The sequence below is a fragment of the Oncorhynchus kisutch genome, linkage group LG19 (assembly GCF_002021735.2).
Source record: "Oncorhynchus kisutch isolate 150728-3 linkage group LG19, Okis_V2, whole genome shotgun sequence".
NCBI lineage: Eukaryota > Metazoa > Chordata > Actinopteri > Salmoniformes > Salmonidae > Oncorhynchus > Oncorhynchus kisutch.
In genome coordinates this window covers 28,892,778-28,904,977 of record NC_034192.2, presented here as the reverse complement: position 1 = coordinate 28,904,977, position 12,200 = coordinate 28,892,778, and the positions used below count along the sequence as shown (strand labels likewise).

Sequence of the window (12,200 nt, the reverse complement as noted above, 5' to 3'; positions counted from 1 at the left end):
TTATACAGTGAACAGTGGAATACATTTATCAACCCAGCTATACTATAATCTTTCTATTTTAATTTTTTTTGTGTCTCAGATCAGTCTTATTTGTTGCCTTCATTGCTGCCTTCATTATGTTAATTTATTTGACCTAATGTTAACTCAAGTCTAAAATCTAGAGCTACCTCACTTAAAGGTCCAATGCAGCTATTTTTATCTCAATGTTTAATCATTTCTGGGTAGCGATAAAGTACCGTACTGTGATTGTTTTCAATTAAAATGGTCAAAAATACCTTCTTAGCATAGACCAATTTCTCAAGCAAGACATTTTCTAGGACTGTTTGGGCATGGTCTGAGTGGGGAGGGGAAAACTGAAAGCAAGCTGTCATTGGCAGAGAGGTTTGGAACTCTCTTTCTTATTGGTCTATTAACTCATTTACCACCTGGTGAAGTCACTAGGCAGGCCAAAACTCCATCGCACCAAAACAGGAAGAAATTCCAGGTGGTCTTTTCAAACAGCTCTTACACTAAAATGGGTATTATCATCATTTTCACAATGTCACAGTATTATTCCAATCTGATATTGCGGAAAGGAAATATTTATATATATCTATATATATATATTAAAATCTAGTTTTTGCTTGCACAGGGCCTTTATGAATTTAACTATCACCAAATTCTTAATGTAGCTACTTCCCAAAACGTCCCACAACATCACAGCAAGTTTAAAGGGACATTTAATTTCTCAAAGATGAAGCATTCCTTTAATGTCAGCTCCTACAGGTATGTTCTAATCAGAAACACTGTGTGTTCTGACAGTTACTCAGCATCCACCTCCTCTAGCAATTAAACAACATACACTACACCGAGAGGGGGAGAAAGATGCCAACTCAACATGTAGGATTTGTTGTAAAAATTTGACCTCTCCCTGATGACAATTCACATTCATGTACTGTAGTCATTTCAATAGTTTTTAATACATCTAGTTGACATTGATGGCAGACAAATAATACTGCCTTTCTTGTGATAGCTTTGTCATCTATCATCTTCTATCTATATCTATCTATATACATTTGTTACAATTAAATGTTTCAGATCATCAAACAAATTGTAATATTACACAAAGATAACCCAAGTAAACACAAAATGAAGGTTTTAAGTTAGTTTATTTATTAAGGGAAAAAAGCTATCCGAACCTTCATGGCCCTATGTGACAAAGTAATTGCCCCCCTTTGTTAAATCATGAAGTTACTGTGGTTAATCACAGTAAATTGCTGAGTTCAATTCCACTAGCACCACCCAGGTCTGATTACTGCCAGACCTGTTGAATCAAGAAATCCCTTAAATAGAACCTGTCTGACAAAGTGAGGTAGGCCAAAAAATCTCAAAAAGCAAGACATTATGCAGCGATCCAAAGAAATTCATCTATCAGTCTGGAAAGGGTTACAAAGCCATTTCTAAAGCTTTGGGACTCCAGCGAACCACGGTGAGAGCCATTATCCACAAATGGAGAACATTTGTAACAGTGGTGAACCTTCCCAGGAGTGGCCGGCCTACCAAAATTACCCCAAGAGCGCAGCGACGACTCATCCAAGAGGTCACAAAAGAACCCACAACAACATCTAAAGAACTGCAGGCCTCACTTGCCTCAGTTAAGGTCTGTGTTCATGACTCAACCATAAGAAAGAGACTTGGCAAAAATGGCACCCATGGCAGAGTTCCAAGGCGAAAACCACTGCTGACCAAAAAGAACATAAAGGATCATCTCACTTTTGGCAAAAAACATCTTGACGATCCCCAAGACTTTTTGGAAAATATTCTGTGGACTGACGAGACAAAAGTTAAAAAGTTAAAGTAACACAGCATTTCAGACAAAGAACATCATACCAACAGTCAAATATGGTGGTGGTAGTGTGATGGTCTGGGGCTGCTTTGCTGCTTCAGGTCCTGGATGACTTGCTGTGATTGATGGAACCATGAATTCTTCCCTATACCAAATAATTCTGAAGGAGAATGTCCGGCCATCAGTTCGTGACCTCAAGCTGAAGCGCACTTGGGTTCTGCAGCAGGACAATCATCCAAAACACACCAGCAAGTCCACCTCTGAATGGCTTATGGCTTAAAAAAACAAAACAAAGGTTTTGGAGTGGCCTAGTCCAAGTCCGGACTTTAATCCGATTGAGATGCTGTGGCGTGACCTTAAAACGGCGGTTCATGCTCGAAAACCCTCCAATGTGGCTGAATTAAAACAATTCTGCAAAGAGTGGGCCAAAATTCCTCCACAGCAATGTGAAAGACTCATTGCCAGTTTTCGCAAACGCTTGATTGTTGCTGCTGAGGGTGGCACAACCAGTTATTAGGTTTAGGGGCCACATAGGGCCATGAAGGTTTGGATAGCTATTTTCCCTTAATAAATAAAATGATAACTTAAAAACTGCATTTTGTGTTTACTTGGGTTATCTTTGTGTAATATTAAAACGTGTTTGATGATCTGAAACATTTAAGTGTGACAAATGTGCAAAAAAATAAGAAATCAGGAAGGGGGCAAATACTTTTCACAGCACTGTATGTACTGTTTAGTAAAGCTTTGATTTCCAGTTTAAATGTAGTTCAGATATTGTAACTGCAACTCATTGTAAAGAAGTCCAACTCAAACTGACATCTGAAACATTTGACCCTTAGCCGTACAATTGAGCTCTACGTAACAGACAATCAGTGAGCAACAGCTCAATCAACACTCCAACGCCAAGACAGATGACCTAAGGCCCAGTGAACACACCAGCCCAGTAGTTTCATCTGCTACATGGCTACAATTGCATAACCTGTCACAATCAACCGCAATATGGTACTTTGCATATTTATTTATTAGAATCACACCTAAGCCAGAGGCATTACTAGTATTCATGACACCAGTATTCAGTTTATATTGGGGAATGCTGCCCCTTTCACAGGCCTATCAAACCACAATGGTGTCCTCCATGCAAATGGTTTATTATAAACAATAGCTATCTGGACATGTAATTAGTGGTTCCTCTCAGCAGGAGTGTCCTAACAACCTATTATGTACTCCAGGGCAAAGTGTATGTCTGTCTGCTCCAAATATTCACTCACTCATCACTACAAAAGTACAGTGTCAAAATGTTGTCAGAGCCACAAAAACAGACTATGCAGAGTGATGTGGAGAAAATTGAGTGCAGTATGTTCTCCTCAATTAAGCTTAAAGGCTGTAAAGTAAAGTGCATTTAAGCGGAGAGTGGTGTATAATAACTGAAATATAACTGAAGTGAATGACTCAAAGCATTAGGGTAAGTGCTTATTTCAACATGAACCAAGCAGAAAGACTGCTAGACAAACTATCAGAAGGTATCACTACCCTGTTTACTCATACCGAGAGATTTCTCAACATGTCAGGAATGATAAAACATTTTTTTGTTCATTTTCAGGAGTTTTGTTATCTGTACAAGTCAATAATATCAATCTGGGTGGTCACAGACACTGACAAACAAAAACACAAAAACATTGTAATCTTTTCATCTTAATTCACAATCTTAATTCATGTATTTGTAGCTTTAGTCAATAATAGTTTGACTCAACCCTATATTTATTGTAACACAGAATTTGTTGTTAAAAAAAAATCTGTTGAAAGTTGAAACTGCACCCTGGCGGAGGTTTGAATTTAAGTGGCCCCAGGCAGCCTATGTTATTTTAGTCCCAATGATTATTTTATTTTCAAAGATGGGCCTTTCTACGAGACCACTGCTGCTTATACTTGCCTCTTGTGGCATATTTATGTTCACGCATTGAAGTGATGGAGAATGCTTCAGACAAGTGTTGTTCTTATCGTTATCTTTACCTCTTGTCAAACTGATTTTTCCAGGCAGAAATCATTTAGGAGGGGAGAAAACAATGAAATGCGTTGAAGTACAATCTGGTTGAAAAGTATCAAGCACACCAGAGCAAATGTATCAAAATGCATGGGTTCGGACTTTGGAGAGGTATATCGATTGCTATGCCGTTTTCTAGATGAAAATATTAAACCTCTGGCTCATGAAAAAAAAAACAAGGTTAAGAACTGAAATGAGAGATTCAGTCAAAACATTTGATAGAAAAAAAAACTTATGGACAGAGGTTACAATAGGTCGGCAGAAAGCTTTTAATAAGAGTTTATTCAAAGGTGATGTTTATTTGCTTAGTGTTACGATTGCAAATGTCAAGTCAGCAAGATATGTTTTATTTCCTTATGTCATCACTTCATACAGGTGAAAGAGAGAGTTCTACCTAGGTCTAGGAACCGATGAAACAGTCCCATAACATCACTGCTTGTTCAGCTTTCAAGCCATGGCAGCCAAGGGGCTATCTTCAGAAATACAGCATAATCTATGACTTGAGATACTTGAAATTAGCCCTCAAAGTTAAAAGTTAGATTTGACATCAATTACTAGAAGTGATCCAAATGAGATTCATGCCAGTCTCTGTTATTATGGATGTTTAAACGTTCTGGACAGGACTTTAGTCTACATCCCAAATATTCCCTACACAGTGCACTACTTCTCACCATTTGGGATGCATGCTAACTTGATTCATATTTCTTCATACAGATGCAACGAAAGGGCAGGACACAGGACAAGACCATAGGCATACAATTATAAATCATTTTCCACTCTGTTAACTTGTTCTAGTCCTCTTTTCTCTAAAGACAGTTGACAAAGAGCCTATTCAGGTCACAGAGCTTCTGGCCCCCCATACGGCCACATGAAACGGCATAGCAGAGGCGATGTGACAAGGCTGTTTTCCTCTCTGCTAAGTGTGGCAAGCATGGTGGTTAAAACTAATGAACCGTGACTGAGATAATCAACCTCTTGTACATCGTCATGCCAGACACTAAAACTAGCTACAGATGTAGGATTTTAATTTGAGCCAGTTTGCTACAGCAGGAAAATAATCCTGCCACAAGAGGAAATGTGAATTATTCTGTGGATTATAACTCATGGACATTTTTTGTAGGGGTTGATAGATTTTTCATTACGGCAATCAAGGAAATTACAAACTTTAGAAGCCTTTTTAATAAACCTGGAACACACTACAAGTTTGCATTTCCTGCCATGCAGGAAATTTTGAGCAATAAAAGAGTGATCAAATGAAGATCCTACATCTGTAGCTGTCTCACAGACAGACTGGTAGATAAGCATGGACAGAGTCTGTCAAACTAGATCTGATCCCTACTTTCTGTGAGAAGAATGTGACTGACTACGCAATTAGATATTTGTTGTGACAAGAGCACTTTGGCAATTGTGTCTAGAGAGAAAAATCGGTATACTGTAATATATATCTATACTGTATGTCAGTAATCTGCATCTGTATAACACAAATGACAAAAAAAATGCGTAAGCTTTTGAAAGATGTAAATGTTAATGATGAGCACAATTCAAGGACCATAATAATCAGAGGATCATCATTTGTAAGAAAATACCCTCATTATGAGTATTTAAAAACTGAGCTAAACTAAATAGGCTAGGTCAATTGAAATGACCGTCAACAATCCTATACAACGTAATACATTTATTACCTCGCAATAATCAATCATTTATTTGCCTTATCCTGTTTGTGGCACAGCTTGTAATAGAAAGGACATCTTTAAATGGCTTCCACCTGGGGCGGGATATCATTGCTCCTCATTTAAACTGTCTTTGAATGTGACTTCCTTGAGTCCCAGTCGATAGAGGTCCTTTAGGGTGAAACTGAATTAGCACTGAAGCTGAAAAGAAGACTTTTTTTCATTTTCCATTTTCTGTCTTGTATTGACTTCTTTTTTTTTTTCAGAAAGAATTACCAACTGAATTCAGACTATGCCCCGTTATTCCATTTCACACCAACTGTATACTCACTGCACAGGGTCAATTTGTTCACATTAGATACTGTACATGCACACTTCACATTGCTGATGTTTTGCCAAACATATCGGCACCATGTCAAAATACACATCACCTCTACTGTAACCAATATAAATGAGAACGATGGTGATAAATGAGAACGATGGTGATGATGATGATGACTGACAATGATGTTGATGACCATTCCTCAGCGATATCATCCAGTTTCCAGTAGCAGCAGTGAAAGCAGCAGCATGCAATAGAGCAGGGCTTTATGATGTCCTAATTGACAGAGGTAATATGGCAGTGTGTGGACTGTGTCGGTGATACATTCTTATATCCCGTCTATGCTTGACATTCTTGTGAAATCACACCTATGATGACCACCGTCAAAGACCTGTATGAATTGCCTTTCGACATTGCATGTTTGACATTGTGAATCACAAGAATTTAGCGACACTCTTAGGGGAAAAAAAGCTTCTTCATTTTTTCCGAAGGGATAACCATTTTTGGTTCCAGGTAGAACCCTTTTGTGGTGAAAAAAGGTTACACTTAGAACCTTTTCGTGGTGAAAGGGTTCCATGTAGAGACTCATATTACTGAAAGGGTTCCCGTTATTTTCAGAGGTTTCTTCTATGGGGACAATTGAAGAACCCTTTATGGCTCAAAGGTAGCACCTTCTTTTCTAAGAGTTTACTTTACTAACCGAACGATGCAAGAAAGACCTCACCAATCCAAAGCTGCACCTGCACCTGTCTTTTTACAGGTACTATTCACATACATTCTGCCTCTATATCTGGCACCCAGTCTGCAGCTCAACATCATGAACCAGACATGCATTGGCCGGGTCAGAAATCTGTCTTGCCTACTAGTTACTAACACTAAATACTGTGTAATAATCATACTACATACTATTTAGAACGTACTGTCAAAATTAACGCAGTACATTTACAACAAAAAAACACATGACAAATTTGCGCTTTCACATGTCAGATCGCGACACATTTTCACATGTGAGGGGAATAACATATTTTCACCTCACGTAAAATTGCGGTTTCACATGTAAAAAAAAAATCACATATGAAAATAAAATGTGCCGGTTCACATGTAAGAAAGCCTATTGGGGGAAGGTCACGACCTGGCAGTGTGGTGTCAGGACAACAACCTCGACATCAGCAAGACAAAGGAGCTGATCGTGTACTACAGGAAACGGAGGGCCATGCACGCCCCCCATCCACATCTAGTGGAGCGGGTCGAGAGTATCAAGATCCTCGGTGTCCACATCACTAAGGAATTAACATGGTCCACACATACCAACATAGCCCCTCACAAGGCTTAAAAGATTTGGCATGGGGCATCAGATCCTCAAAGAGTTCTACAGCTGCACCATCGAGAGCATCTTGAATGGCTGCATCACCACTTGGTTTGGCAATTGCTCGGCATCCAGATGCGATACAAAGGGTAGTGCGTTCGACCCAGTACCTCACTGGGGCCGAGCTCCCTGCCATCCAGGACCTTGATACCAGGCGATGTCAGAGAAAGGCCCTAAAACTTGTCAAAGACTCCAGCCACCCAAGTCATGACCTGTTCTCTCTGCTACCGCATGGCAAGTGGTACCGATGCACCAAGTCTGGAACCAACAGGACCCTGAACATATTCAACCCCAAAGCCATAAGTTAACCAAATAGCTTAATAGTTAACCAAATAGCTACCTGGACTATCTGCATTGACCCACCTACGCTGCTGCTACTGTTTATTATCTATTCTGTTGCTGAGTCATTTTATCCCTACCTACACTGTATTTCTCTACCTCAGTTAGCTCGCCCCTCAACTCGGTACTGGCACCATGTGTATATAGTCAACTTATCCCTACTCGTTGTGTATTTATTCTTTGAGTTATAATTCTTTCTATAATTGCTCTATTTTTCTCTCTGCGTTGTTGGGGCCTGTAAGTAAGCATTTCACTGTTAGTCTACACCTATTGTTTATGACGCATGTGACAAATAACATTTGATTTGATTTAGAGCTAGTGAGTCATTTTCTCCTAGAGATGGGCCAGATATGCCATGTCAAGACAAGGGATACCTTTCTGTTGCTTGGATATGTCTTCACCTTGGTAAAGGGCAGACAGAGGGAAAATAGCATCTTCCATTTGTCCTTTTAAAATTGGATAATGTGGTGAGTGGTTGCCTCGATCAAAAAGTTCAAGTATATAATGAAATGGAACCTGAACTGGGTGTGTTGTCCCCACTGACCTGTCATAGACTGTGGAACTCAGACTCCTGACTCTACATGTACCTGGCCTCTAATGACAGACCATATTATATTAAAAGACTCAGAGATGTTATCTGGCTAAAATAAACCCTTTCTCTTTGGCTTTTCACAAACCTGCTAATGGACTAGTAACTACTACTAGCATTGGACTAGTAAACGAAAGGTTGCAAGTTCATATCCCCGAGCTGACAAGGTACAAATCTGTCATTCTGCCCCTGAACCTGCAGTTAACCCACTGTTCATAGGTTGTCATTGAAAATAAAAATTTGTTCTTAACTGACTTGCCTAGTTAAATAAAGAAGAAAAAAAAGATTTCTGCAGCTTGACAGGGTTTTCATCCCCCCAGGGCCAGGAGATTCTGTCGTTTTTAAAACCATGAGACCTGATTTGGAAAGACTGGTCCCGTCATCGCCCTTATAAAACCTTTTTACAACTAATGAATCACTGTCATACCTTATAGGGTCCAGAGGTTTCCTGGTTAGGTTAACGGATAGGGAAAAACTCAGGGCACCAGGGGGTAAAAATTGCCCCCCCCCCCCACTCTGGGACCTATGGTGCCACCAGTCTGCTTGCAGTTGTCAGTTATAGTCAGGTATGTGGATGATCAGGGCGTTATTCAGGAATGTTTCTTGAGCTACTTTGATGTGTCAAGTGGGCGAGGTGTGAACTCTGTGTTTAACTTCACGGATAAACTTTTTCAAACCATAAGATGGCGCAGCTGTATTGGAATGTATCTGCTCTTTTTGTACTTCCAGCTAAGTCCCCTCCTGTTCCCTGACTAAGAGGTGATGACTAGTCCACTCTACTACCATTGTCAACTCTGTCCTGACATAAACTGAAGCCACGTCTCATGTGCCCGCTCATCCACTGGCACATTGAAGGTTTCCTCTCCAAGCACTGTGAGTACCCCTATCAATTTTCTTTCATTACTCTGTAGAGTCAATCACATACACAAACACGACTACATTATTACACATCAATGAACTCATTCTTAGCTCTTTGGTCGAACTGTGTAGTGTGTTAGGTTATTGTTTTTTGTCTTCCCAGACAAATCCTGTCCTGCACTGCAGTCAAGCCTCTGAACATCTGATCTTATGCCTCATGCCCTTTTTATTTATTTATTTCACCTTTATTTAACCAGGTAGGCTAGTTGAGAACAAAGCCAACACCTCATTTGGCCGCCTTTCGTTCCAGTTCTCTGCTGCCTGTGACTGGAACGATTTGCAAAAATCGCTGAAGTTGGAGACTTTTATCTCCCTCACCAACTTCAAACATCTGCTATCTGAGCAGCTAACCGATCGCTGCAGCTGTACATAGGCTATCGGTAAATAGCCCACCCAATTTTACCTACCTCATCCCCATACTGTTTATATTTATTTACTTTTCCGCTCTTTTGCACACCAATATCTCTACCTGTACATGACCATCTGATCATTTATCACTCCAGTGTTAATCTGCAAAATTTTAATTATTCGCCTATCTCCTCATGCCTTTTGCACACAATGTATATAGACTCTCTTTTTTTCTACTGTGTTATTGACTTGTTAATTGTTTACTCCATGAGTAACTCTGTGTTGTCTGTTCACACTGCTATGCTTTATCTTGGCCAGGTCGCAGTTGCAAATGAGAACTTGTTCTCAACTAGCCTACCTTGTTAAATAAAGGTGAAAAAAAAAAGTCATAAATTACTAAATTGAAATGATCGGGAAAAAAACATGAATAATTATCAAACAAACCTGCTTTTGCATAATCTATAAAAGGGCTGACCCAAATGGGGACGATGTTTGGTTTGGCCTGCCCAAAGAAAACACACCCCCAAAAAATGTTAATCGAGTGAATGTCCATGCCTAGTTCACAGAACCACGGTTACATGAGTAACCTCCGATAGCGGTTGGAACAAGCAGAGTGGTTACTGTTTTCTTCCTACAAATTCGGCTCTAGCTTTTGAACAGTTGGAGCTTTCAGCTATTATTTTACTTTACAATGCTCACCAGCCACACAGGAGACGTTTTGAAGGGACGGTGACAAAACCACAATTCAGAACATTTAAAAAAAACTTTCCACTATCTTTCCCATGCTTTTCAGTGACTTACTACTGCAAATAGAAATTGTTACACCTTTCCCATATTGAAATTATTTGAAACATTTTCAAGTTATTAGCCTTAGAGGTCAGACACACCAAGAAAACTGATGTCTGATAGGTACTTAGCACAGTAGGAGACCGGTCCTTCTCTTGCTAAGACACCGTCTATTGTAAACCGACCTGGTATGGACAAACTGGACGTTTCTACATGTAGCGTCGCTCTGCGCGTTGGTGGCCGACAACCTGACTTTGAACCAAACAGAGAGCACGGTCCTCCATGTTGGGGAACCAGTGGCAACAAAAAACAAAAAAGAACGCACTTTTCCCAGTGTAATCCACCCCCTTATCATTGTTCTAGCTAAAACAATAAAGCTGCATAATAAAACAAGTATAATACTTCTACATCTAGGAAAGGAGTGCTTTTTTTGATAATGTGCACTGGCTCATTAGTTAGTTAGCTTGCTAACTGAGCCAGGCAGTCACACACACTTCATATGAAACAAATGGGGATTATAAGTGCAGCAAAATGCACACAACGCTAACTTTTTGAGGATCTGGGGACCCATGACAAATCTTGTCTCCTGATGGGGAAAAGGTGTTGTTGTGCCTTCTTCACAACTGTCTTGTGTTTGGCCCATGATAGTTCGTTGGTGATGTGGACACCAAGGAACTTGAAACTCTCAACCCGCTCCACTACAGCCAAGTCAATGTTAATGGGGGCCTGTTCCGCCCACCTTTTCCATGAGTCCACGATGAGCTCCTTTGTCTTGCGCACATTGAGGGATAAGTTGTCCTGGCACCACACTACCAGGTCTCTGACCTCCCTATGGGCTGTCTCATTGTCGGTGATCAGGCCTACCACTGTTGTGTCATCAGTAAACTTAATGGTGTTGGAAGTCTTGTTTGGCCACGCAATCGTGGGTGAATAGTGAGTACAGGATGGGACTAAGCAAGCACCCCTGTGGGGCCCCAGTGTTGAGGATCAGCGTGGCAGACGTGTTTTTGCCTACCCATAGCAACTTGGTTGCAGTTTCTGTGCCAACATGGTGACATTTTTAATACGGGTCATCAGAATGTGTTTTTAGATGTCAGTTATATGATTACAACTTGATTCATGTTTGAAGTGTGGTTTTATGATTAATTACTAAAAAGGCCCGTGTTTAAAGACCCCTATTTTTTTATATTTCTAAATAGATAATGTACAGCATATTTGTTCGGCCCGCATCTCACCACTCAGATTATATTTTGGCCCATCAAGCTCAAAGGTTTGAGCAGTCATAAACTACACATAAAATTAGAATGGCGTTGCATGATTTATGTAAGTAATAAACCTAGACGGCATACTATTATTTGGCAGCGGTCCAATATAATGCAATCATGTGCCTCTGGTGATACTCTTTTTTTCCTATCAATCCAGCCCATGAGAAACTCTGTCACATTGCAGGAGTTATTGACTCTGAACCGGACTTTTGTTTACAAAGAGCTGTGTTTGTTTGACCTCTACACAGCGTCATTCAGATGACCCATACATGAACTCCCACTCTAATGGCAATAGAGGTAGGCGACAGAGCAATCTCACCGCATTCAACAGCTCATTCAATTCATTGGCTGGATCTTAGTAATAAAATATGATGTGACAGGATGAGACTTCAAGCATACAGTTTAGTTCAAATCACATTTTATTGGTCACATACACATGGTTAGCAGATGTTAATGTGAGTGTAGCGAAATGTTTGTGCTTCTAGTTCCGACAGAGCAGTAATATCTAACAAGTAATCTCAAATTCACAATGACTACCCATTACACACAAATGTAAAGGGATGAATAAGAATATGTACATGTAAATATATGGATGAGCGATGGCCGTGCGGCATAGGCAAAATGCAGTAGATGGTATCGAATACTGTATATACACATATGAAATGAGTAATGCAGGATATGTAGACATTATTAAAGTGGAGTTATTTAAAGTGACTAGTGATACCTTTATT

General features: G+C 40.0%; 1 protein-coding gene across 1 annotated transcript in view; it reads right to left on the bottom strand.

Annotated features, from left to right (window-relative positions):
- LOC109910101 (5-hydroxytryptamine receptor 4-like) overlaps positions 1-12,200 on the bottom strand; it is a 106,120-nt gene that overhangs the window by 83,280 nt on the left and 10,640 nt on the right. The gene's annotated exons all lie outside the window — the stretch shown is intronic.